Below are 9,696 nucleotides of genomic sequence, written 5' to 3'. Positions count from 1 at the left end.
CTATATGTGGTGTAATATGTATTTTTGTTTTTGTATACAGCAGTACTGTCTAAGAAGATTTTCCCCTTGGGGCGGGACGACGGTGACGACGTTAAAGTGGATGTAGCCCTATGGAAAATTAGGCCTAACTATTAAAAGTTCATTGATTAATAAATAGGAATTAATAAATAGTATAAATAGAATAAGTTCATTTATAGAATACATAGGACTAAAAAGGGTAAAACTATTACTATGTTTGGTATTGAATATTGTGCAAAATGAATAGAGTTTCATGGGTTAAGTTCATGTATTGAATTATTTACATGATGTGAAATGTATTTTGTTTTATTCTATACTATGTTCACAATGCTGGCAATATTGTAAAGGAATTTACTTTTGATTTCTGTGAGAAAATATTCAAATATAAAGTTTGTGCATTTTGTTTATTTTCATGAGCCAATGAAAAAGTGAGTTGGAGGTCAGGTGTCAGGTGGAGGAGAAGGAGACTTTAGTTGGGAGAACGGATGGAATGTACTGCTGGCTGTGAAAGTTAATAGTGTGGAGATATGTAGCCCACTTATTTCTGTGTTTAGAACAAAGTAATGCGAGTACACAACCCGTGGACTCTACAAGTTACTACGTTCGGTGTATGACCTGTTTAGGAACACTTTCTCTGCAGAGGAGTAACCGTTCCGACGGTCAACCAACTGGATTAGCCTAGCCTAGCTCAAAAGTGAGATAGCTAGTTTTTCTTCGGAGGCTTATGGGCTGTGTGTTCGACCAACAAGGGAGTTCAAAACGTCGATAGCAACCGGGAGAGACAGTAGCACCTAAGATTCCTGCCGTTGAGAGAACTACCCCGGTTGCCGAGAGAGGAGCTTCGCGAGGCTGCCTGCTTAAGGAACTGGGAGTTTGTTTTTTGTCGTCTAGCTCGTGAGAGTGAAGGAGCCGCCATTTTAGGTGAGCTACAACGCACGCAAGCTACACGCGCCAGGCCTGCAAAGCACTGGACTTTGGTATTGTTGTCGTAGTTATCGTTGCCGGCTTTAGTATAGGTTTTATTTCTTTTAATTGAGGTTTACAGTGTTTACCATTTACATTTTGATATTTGTATGTGCATGTTAAGTGTTATTGTATTTCATTTCATGTAATCTATTTTGGGGATTTAATATAAAGGAAAGAGGACTGATTTGAATAAAATAACAAAAGACAAGTAATTGGTGGGACTCTGTTAATATATAATAGACAAAGTAAACATACAATAATAGGTAGAGATGCCATTTTATTTAAAGAATTCAGGTTAGCCACCCCTATTAATTGCTCAGACCAGCAAAGGGGCGCTACATGTATTCTATCTTAACCACTGTTGATACCTTTTTGCAGTGATATCGAATAAAATACTAATTTGACTAATTGTTGCTATTTGTCATTTCTTTTCACAATGGTTGAAGATGGAACTAGATTGTTTTTTTGGATAAAAGAAAAAAATCCCCACATAGGTAATGTCCCTTTTGAAAACAATCATTTTTTGTGTGCTGAGATTCAAGGAGTAATAAAAAAAAGTTTGCTACAGAGTCCCAGTAGTGTTGTAGTGTTGAGACAGTATGGGCATTATAGAATGGGTTTGTTTGAGTTCAAGATTGAACCCGACTAGAATTCAGGCAAGAATAGGGGTAGCAGTGCATTTGTGCAGTCTTAAATTGGACAATGAAGTGTCTACACTTTGACCTCCATGGAGAAGGATTTAAAATCACTCCAGCTTCATAAGGAAGAGGGGAGGGAATTCTATTTCCTAATACCTGAGGTGGAGAACGCTGAATGCCAAAAGGTGTTTTTTCTTTTAGGAATGATCTTGTAAAGGTCCGGGTGACTCTGCTGTTTTGTTCAGAGCTTAAAACACTAATACAGCAATCAACAAGATGCAATTCATTCAAAATATTTTATTCTGCTAATATCTTTTGTATGAAGGAAGAGAGATAGGTGGGTATGTGGTAGGTAGGTAGGCAGGCAGGTAGATACTGTATGTGACTGGTAGGTGTGTGAGTGTGTGTAGGTAGGAAGAAAGCTAGGTTGGAGGGTATGTACTGTATGCGAACAGTAAGAGGTATGTATGGTAAGTAAGTGGCTGTGTGTGTGTGTTTCTGTCTATCTGTCTGCGTGCGTGTGAAGGTGCATAGCTGGGGATGTGGCACTGTAGGTAGGAAGGTGAAGTAGGTAGGAAGATGAGGTACGTGTGTGTCCATGTGTGTGTAAGTTTGGTAATATTTTTGCTTATTTTTTTTGGTAAGGCTTAAAGAAGGTAGGTAGGTGGGGTTGGGAGGGAGGTAGATGAGTGGATAGGTGTCCATTAATCCTATTGTCAGAAATAACAGTAGTTACCAACAGAATGTAAAGACCTATTACTTCCTTGTGATGCTACCACCACTATTGACCCTACTTTTATTTCAGTCATCACCTTTCCTTCAGACTCTTTTTGCCTGGTTTCTGAACTTCTTTCTCAATCTCCTCATTGTTTGTTGTCTCCTTCTGCTGTTCCTTCTCTTTCTTCACTTTCTTCCCTGCCTTCTTTTTCTTTTTGCCTTTCACTTCCTAAATAACAAGATATGGCTGTAACTCTCTGACTTGATCAGCTCAAAAAGACTTTCTTTTCCCCATAATTTCATTGTAAATGCTAAGTGGAATACTTGAGACGGTCCAACTTGTCATCCCATTGACATTTGAAAGAGTTAGGTCAGGGTTATGGTTAAGTTTAGAGTAGGGGTTAAGTTTAGGTTTAGGGTTTAGTGTAGGGTCATCCCAAGGATCCCACTTAGTGTCTACCATAATTTCACTCACCTTGGTCACGCCGACGACGGCCCCTCCCATGAGGAGCTTCATGCCGCTCTCGCTCAGGTTCATGATGGGAGGCAGACGGGGCTGCGGCGGTAGGGGAAGTATACTACATCAGGAGGCGGGGCCATAGGGCTGGGTACGTAGAACGATCTAAAATCATCATCGTCATTGTCAGCGGTAAATGGAACCACAATGGTGGTTTGGGCATCATCATCAGCCGCATTGTAGGGCCCTGGGGACATAGGATGGCTAGTCTCGGAGAGCCTGTCGCGAGGCTCAACCTGTCTCCAGCATGCTCGACTCTGTGGAGTTAAAAGACACAAACAAATTAGACTTAGTCATACCAGTCTTGAGCTATTATATCTGTCTGTTCTGTCTTTATGTATTATGCATTTATGTATTATCTATCCGCTCTATTCATAATAAATGTCAATTTATAGATTTGACTAAACTTACAAAGCACTGGGCAGCGTTCTCCCTCTCTGCAATCAGGAGTTTGTCTCTGGCCAGTTTCTCCATGGCCATAGCGTCCCAGGCCTTGGCGATCCTCCCCACCATCTCTTCCCGGAGCCTCTTGCAGGACAACTCCAACTTCTGCACCTCTCTCTGCCTCTCCTCCATGCTGATCCCCTCCACCTCCTCCACCAGGATCTCCACCTGCTTCCTCCCGAAGAGCTTCTTCCTCAGGCCTCTCAGACAGCCGTCGCCCCTGCCTGGTTCACTCTCCTCCTGGAGGTCCTCGGTGTGGTAGCTCCAGTCATTGAGGTCCAGGTTGCTTTCCAGGCCTTCGCTGAGCCTCTCCAGGCAGAGATCCATGTCACGCTGCAGCACGACCAGACCCTGTTGGATGACCCGCAGGGTCTCCTGCTTGGCTGCGGTCCACATGGCCTCCTTGCCCTGCAGCTCCTTACAGGGCTGATCCGTGAAGGGGATCAGCTCCACCTCACCCGAGGCCTTCCTCTCGGCACGCAAACGAAAAGGATAGGGGGTGTCACGGTACGCTTCCAACGCTGGGATCTGGGTGGTGGATAAAAAGGATTAAGTCGAGAGGTGTGAAGAAAAAAATACCTTTGATTGTAAAATAGGCAATATACAGTAAGTGAAAATGAAAGACTTTGAGACACACAGGGTTCGTAGAACACTCTTAGGCTATTGCGACATACCCTCGGTTCATCCGGAAGGACCAGGATGTCTTCATCGGAGAGGCTGTCATCACTGGACTTCAAAGACTGTACAAGAGAGTTCCATTTTCGGTCATCATCAATACATTCTCTGTAGTCAGAAGTCAGATAGGACATTGCACAAACAACGAAGGGATGGAAACAAATATGCTCACCCGCAATTCAGATTCGGTGCTAGAGGACAAGGAGTGAGAATCATCCTCAGCCTCATCACGCACAGTCACCTGCCTCCCTTTCTCATCTTCAACCTGTAGAAGGGGAGAGACATTACTCTCAAAAAATTACTGCATTTCGAAGAGAAACATCGAGTTTAGCAGTTAACTTCAACAGTGCATCTCAATGGTCTGTTATGGCTTCCTCTCTTCATCTCCTCGAAGCCCTATGCTCTGATGTGAAAGAACTGTTCCAATATGAAAGCAGAATCCACCATATCAGTTTGTATTTTGTTGTCCTGTGTGTTATCAGTGCAGGTTGAGGTGAGGAGACAAGAAGAGGGAAACCACATTAGTTGAATGAGATGCACCCTCTTAGTAGGGTCTATCAGTGGCAGGGTCTGACCTGGGTATGATTGGCTGTGGTGTTGATCTCCTCCTCAGGTGACTTGAACAGTGATTCAATTAATTCAAGGTTCTCCTTTATGGGAGTCTGTGAAGCAATAAAAAATAGCTGCTTCAGAACTGTGGTGACTGCACCGACTATTGGGGTTGTTGAATTTCTTAAATTAATTAGTTAAAATAATTAATTTTACCAGCCGTCTGGATCCTTGTGTTGGGACGCCTCTCACAATCCGGATGATTCCGTGGGCAATGAAGCTGTAATTAGAGCACTCAATGTAATGTGAGGAGATACTGTATTGTATGCATAATAATATTAAACAAGAAATAAACATTTTTAAAGAATATTTCATTTTCTGTAGCTTGTCCTTTCGATACATTTGACATAACCCAATTGCATACTTCAATTATAAGTTAGTTGAGTAAACACAGAATGACAGAAACATGACAAGCAAACTTACAAGGTAAGGTTGAGGTTTCAAAACTTTCTGCGTATTTCCGCACTATCTACACGCTCCATTTGCAATTTTTTGAAGGTAGAAACAGCACAGTGCAGACAAATTCATATGAATGTCTCCTACATCCCCGCATCTGTAGATATACATCTGCTGTGTTTCATTTGAAGCCCACATCAAATAAAAATTACGTCACTGTCACTGATTGTGACGTTGTTGACTTCACCCGAAGAGGTTGTCGTGACCTGAATATTCAATCCAATATAAAATTGTTATTTTCCCTGTGAGGGAAATTATTGCCCCCGATGATTAAATCGGGGGAGAGGACTATGGATCGGTCTCTGGCCGTTCTATGTCACACAATTATGAAAAAGTCACACGCGTTATCGCTGACACCACTGGGACATTTATTTACGAAATGTTGGTGAATGATGCGTCTTCCCATACAGGTGCGGCATTTATAAAATGTCACTGACTGGCCCCATTGTGAATGATGCGTGTTGCCATAGAGATTGTTAGGAGTTTGCAGGTGACGCCATTATCTCATGATGGTGCGGCTAAAGTGATCGAGGAGAGGAGAGCGCACCTCAGACCACACACAGCTTTTGGACAATTGACCATTTTAAAAAAATATTGTCAAATCTTTGTTAATTAATCAAATAGGCACAACAAGCTCAGGTTACTTTTCCGCCTACGTCAAATCCGTGAACTGCCTTGAAATAAACACAAAGCTGTAAGAAGCAACACTGATTATGAATAAAATAAGCATTACACGTTCCAGTAACTTTTCAGTCGTCTGAGTAATTGTCACCAATTCACACAAGGAGGTGCTTGGCTTTCTAAATAAGGTCTATACATTCACTAAAAGAGATGTCGTTTTTACATATACTTAATTGTTGGACATATATTAATGTATTTGCAGTGTATTTTTTCTTTTTAAAAAAGAGGGTTTTTTGGTCCGTAATCATAAATGTAGAAAGTTCCATCTCCAACACCACATACCAAGTTGGCGTTATAAGGTTCTACTTGTGATCCAATCATAACTCTGAATGAACACAGACGGACCAATCAAAATCCACCTCTTATCCATGTAGTTAATCTGTAGCTTTAGTGTGCTGCCCATAGAGATGTAGATTTAAATACTAATTCTGTGGTGCTGCTCGTCAGTGCTAGCTAGCGCGACGTCTTCGCAGTTGAATCACTAGTAGTGATCGTGATCGGTAAGTTAACAGAACGTAAATGGTAACATAACACAAGTTAGTTAACATGACCACCTTGCAATTCGTTAGCTAACGTTAGCTAGTTCGCTAACATTAGTATTAGCTCGCTCACCATCAATTTGATATGTGCAGCTAAGTTAGCTAACATTACCTAACGTTACCTGCCTAACATTACCTAATCAATAAGGCTTAAAACAGGATACTCTCTTGGCCCGCCATAGATCATGTAATCGCTTAGGGGGTTAACATCTGGAATGTTTTAACACTTGAGAGAAGAATCACACAATACGATTAGTAAATGAATATATGCTAACACAATTAAAGATCATAATCTATTATTATTACACATACTGATTTTTCCATTACAAACAGTATTAGAGGAGGAAAAACTATTGAATTTCTCCTTCATAATGTAAATCGATGTGATCTTTTTTCCTTTCAGAACTTCCAGAATATTAATTCCAACAATCACTTAGTCATCAGCCACCTAGCTGTTCCACCTGTGAGTTCAAGTTTTTAAGTGATAATCACATAGCGGTCAATACAGTCTGAATGCATATAACAAAATATATTGGACTAGCATTAAACAAAATCAAACAGAGCATTTCAGATAGCTCTTGTATCTTACCACAGTGGCCAGGCATGGTCCAGCAGTATTGGTAAGGCCCACACATTGGTGGATGATGGACTCCTTGACGATCTGTATTACCACCCTGTACAGACCCTCAGGAGGAGCCGAGGAACGTCTGCAGAGGGATGGAAAACTCCTCCCTCTTCACGGAGTAAACAGGGCCTCTCCTCCCACGCCTGTTGTCCCTCTTGGGCCCAGCTATGATGGAGGCTGACAACCTAGAGAAGACGGGGAAGAGGATTTTGCAAGCAGTCATCTCTGCTGCCGGCAGGAACTTTTCCAAAAACAGCTGCAGTCCATCAGTGGTTATCTTCATAGGAGAGAGAGAAAGAGAGTTAAATCAACTCAACCAAGGCCTTTCTGGTGTTCCTACAGAACACAACAGGATGTTGTCATACATACTGTTCTGTAGAACTGCCTTGAGAGGCGCTGTTCTCTCCGGAGCTCCTTCTCCATCTTGTCCAGACGGAGGAGTCTCTATGCAGTCCAGACCTGTAAAATATGTGATGGCAGTTTCAACAGTGCTTACTCGTCAAGAATAATAAACTCACCACCATTTTTGTCATTCTTAGTGAATATAAACAGTATGTTGGCCAACTATGCTATAATCCTGACCACTTCAGCTAGATAAACCTCTTAGCTCTATACCCTGAGTGTAGTCATAACACCTATGAAAAAAGGAAAACATTTGTCAGATCTCTCGCTCTCTCTCTCTCTCTCTCTCTCTGTCTTTCAGCAAATTGAACAATTATGCATATATGATTCAAACACATCTAGTTTCTAACTTTTAAAGTGAATCTAAAACTGAAAAGTCCAATGTAGCAAGCAGTTGATAATTATCTATTTCTGAGCACCAAAGCTTAACTCTTCCAGGAACAGACTCCCAGCCATCAGCCAATCCTTCATGTGGTCGAGGGTGATGTTGGGTGATACTTTCTTCTGGTCCTTCATGGCCAGGAAGAGTCTCATGAGCTTTTCTGCAGTTCTCCATTAGAACATGAAGCAGCGAATATGAGGCAAAACATATTTTCTTTGGAAAATATGTATAACTTACATCGGGCAGAAACTGTGCCTTATCCATCGAGGATAAGGCCTCATTGGATAGATCACAGTCCATCAGTGCTAGTGAATAAGACAATAAGTCATTTAGCTTAAAGAAAGGTAAGTATTATAATTAAACACAGAAAGTCCTATTAAAAGACGTACGTGCACACAAGCCCAAACTCATTCTTACACACGCACATACACACACGCACACACTCCTGCATGTGCGTGTGTCCTTCAGCAACAGTTCTAAAAAAATACTTTTAAACAAAACTTAAAAAACAGTCAACTTAAAATATTCAATATATTCAAATCGTCCTGCGCTCACGTTGGCCCGATAGCCCTTCCAACCGGATCTTTAAAGCCAGGACATGACAAAAGTGTTTTTCACCTTGAAATTTTGCAGTGACCTGGGGCAACATCTGTTGAACCATTGAGCCAAAGCACTTTCATTTGGTGGTCCCAGCTGGTGAAAGGTTGTGTGAAAGGGTTTGTCTGGGACTTGAACCTCAGACCCCTCGCACCGAAAGCGAGAATCATACCACTAGTACAACGAGCCGTCTGATGACACCCTGGGGGGAAGTGTCCACCCTGTTGGCAAAAAGCAAGGACGTTCTCATTCATGTGCTGGCATTGTGACCCGGGGCCCCATCTGCTGAAGCGATGAGCCATGGCACTTCGATGTCATCGTCCCAGCTGGTGAAAGACTAAATCAAAGGGATTGGAACCTCGGACCTCTCGCACCAAAGGGAGAATCATACCCCGAGATCAATGAGCCGCCTGACTAATGGCTGCCCCTCCCCTGCAATGGAGCCTCAGGTTGGGGGACGTGTCCTCCCTGTCGGCAAAAAACAGGAAGTTTCGCTCCACTGTGTGTGCATTGTTGTAAGATTTTTTTTTACTGAGTAATCCAGCCCGTGAGTTCTGGATGGTCATATGAATGTGGTGGTTGTGGATGGTCATATCATTGTTGCAGTCCCCCCTGGTCAGCAGCTGGCTGTGCAACGAGGATGGGATTTGAACCCACACGTGCATAGTACAATGGATTAGCAGTCTATCGCCTTAACTCGGCCACATCTTCCTGTCCTCACATTAGCCCGGTAGCCCGGTCAGGCTCCTGGGCAAATCCTCATTCCACACAGCCAGGAGGCCGTGCTGAGCCTGAGGAGGAACAGAGAAGCCGAGACGAGCCGTACAGTGCCAAGCCCAAGGAGGTCCAGCCATCAGAGAAGCCGTGCCATGCTGTGGCGAGCCCTCAGAGGACCAGCGACCAGTAAAAAAAAACCTCTGCAGGCCCGGAAAACCATCAGATCCTGTCCCAAGCCGGAGTCCAGCTTCAAAGCCAACCAAAGCTCACACGGTCATCTTCATCTTCTCCCTGTGTGATTGACAGGTTGAAAGATGAAAGATCCAATGATAAATACTTCTGCATGGGTTCAACCAGTCTGACTTCTGAGAACAAAATAAGTAGCTCCTTAATGAAGACCCAGGAACACAAGGATAGATTTTCTCTGTATGACAACACTGAGAAGAACTACTTCAACCTGATCATCAGACAACTGACCACTGAGGAGAAAGGGAACTACTGGTGTGGAGTGGACATATCTATTTTACCTGACAGATACACTGAATTGAATCTGTATGTAGATGATGGTAAAGTTCTATCACTTTAATATGAAAAAAAAATAACTCTGATGTGATTTAAGTAGTAAGTAGTAATTAGCAGGTCCAGTCAGGGAGGCTAGTTTAGTCATAGCAGTATCAGACATTGAGGTTGTTATTTGTGTTTCTAGTCAGACA

This window comes from Argentina silus, assembly GCF_951799395.1.
Source record: "Argentina silus genome assembly, chromosome: Y".
Classification (NCBI taxonomy): Eukaryota; Metazoa; Chordata; class Actinopteri; order Argentiniformes; family Argentinidae; genus Argentina; species Argentina silus.
The sequence above is the reverse complement of the archived record's forward strand: the minus strand, read 5'-3'. Positions refer to the sequence as shown.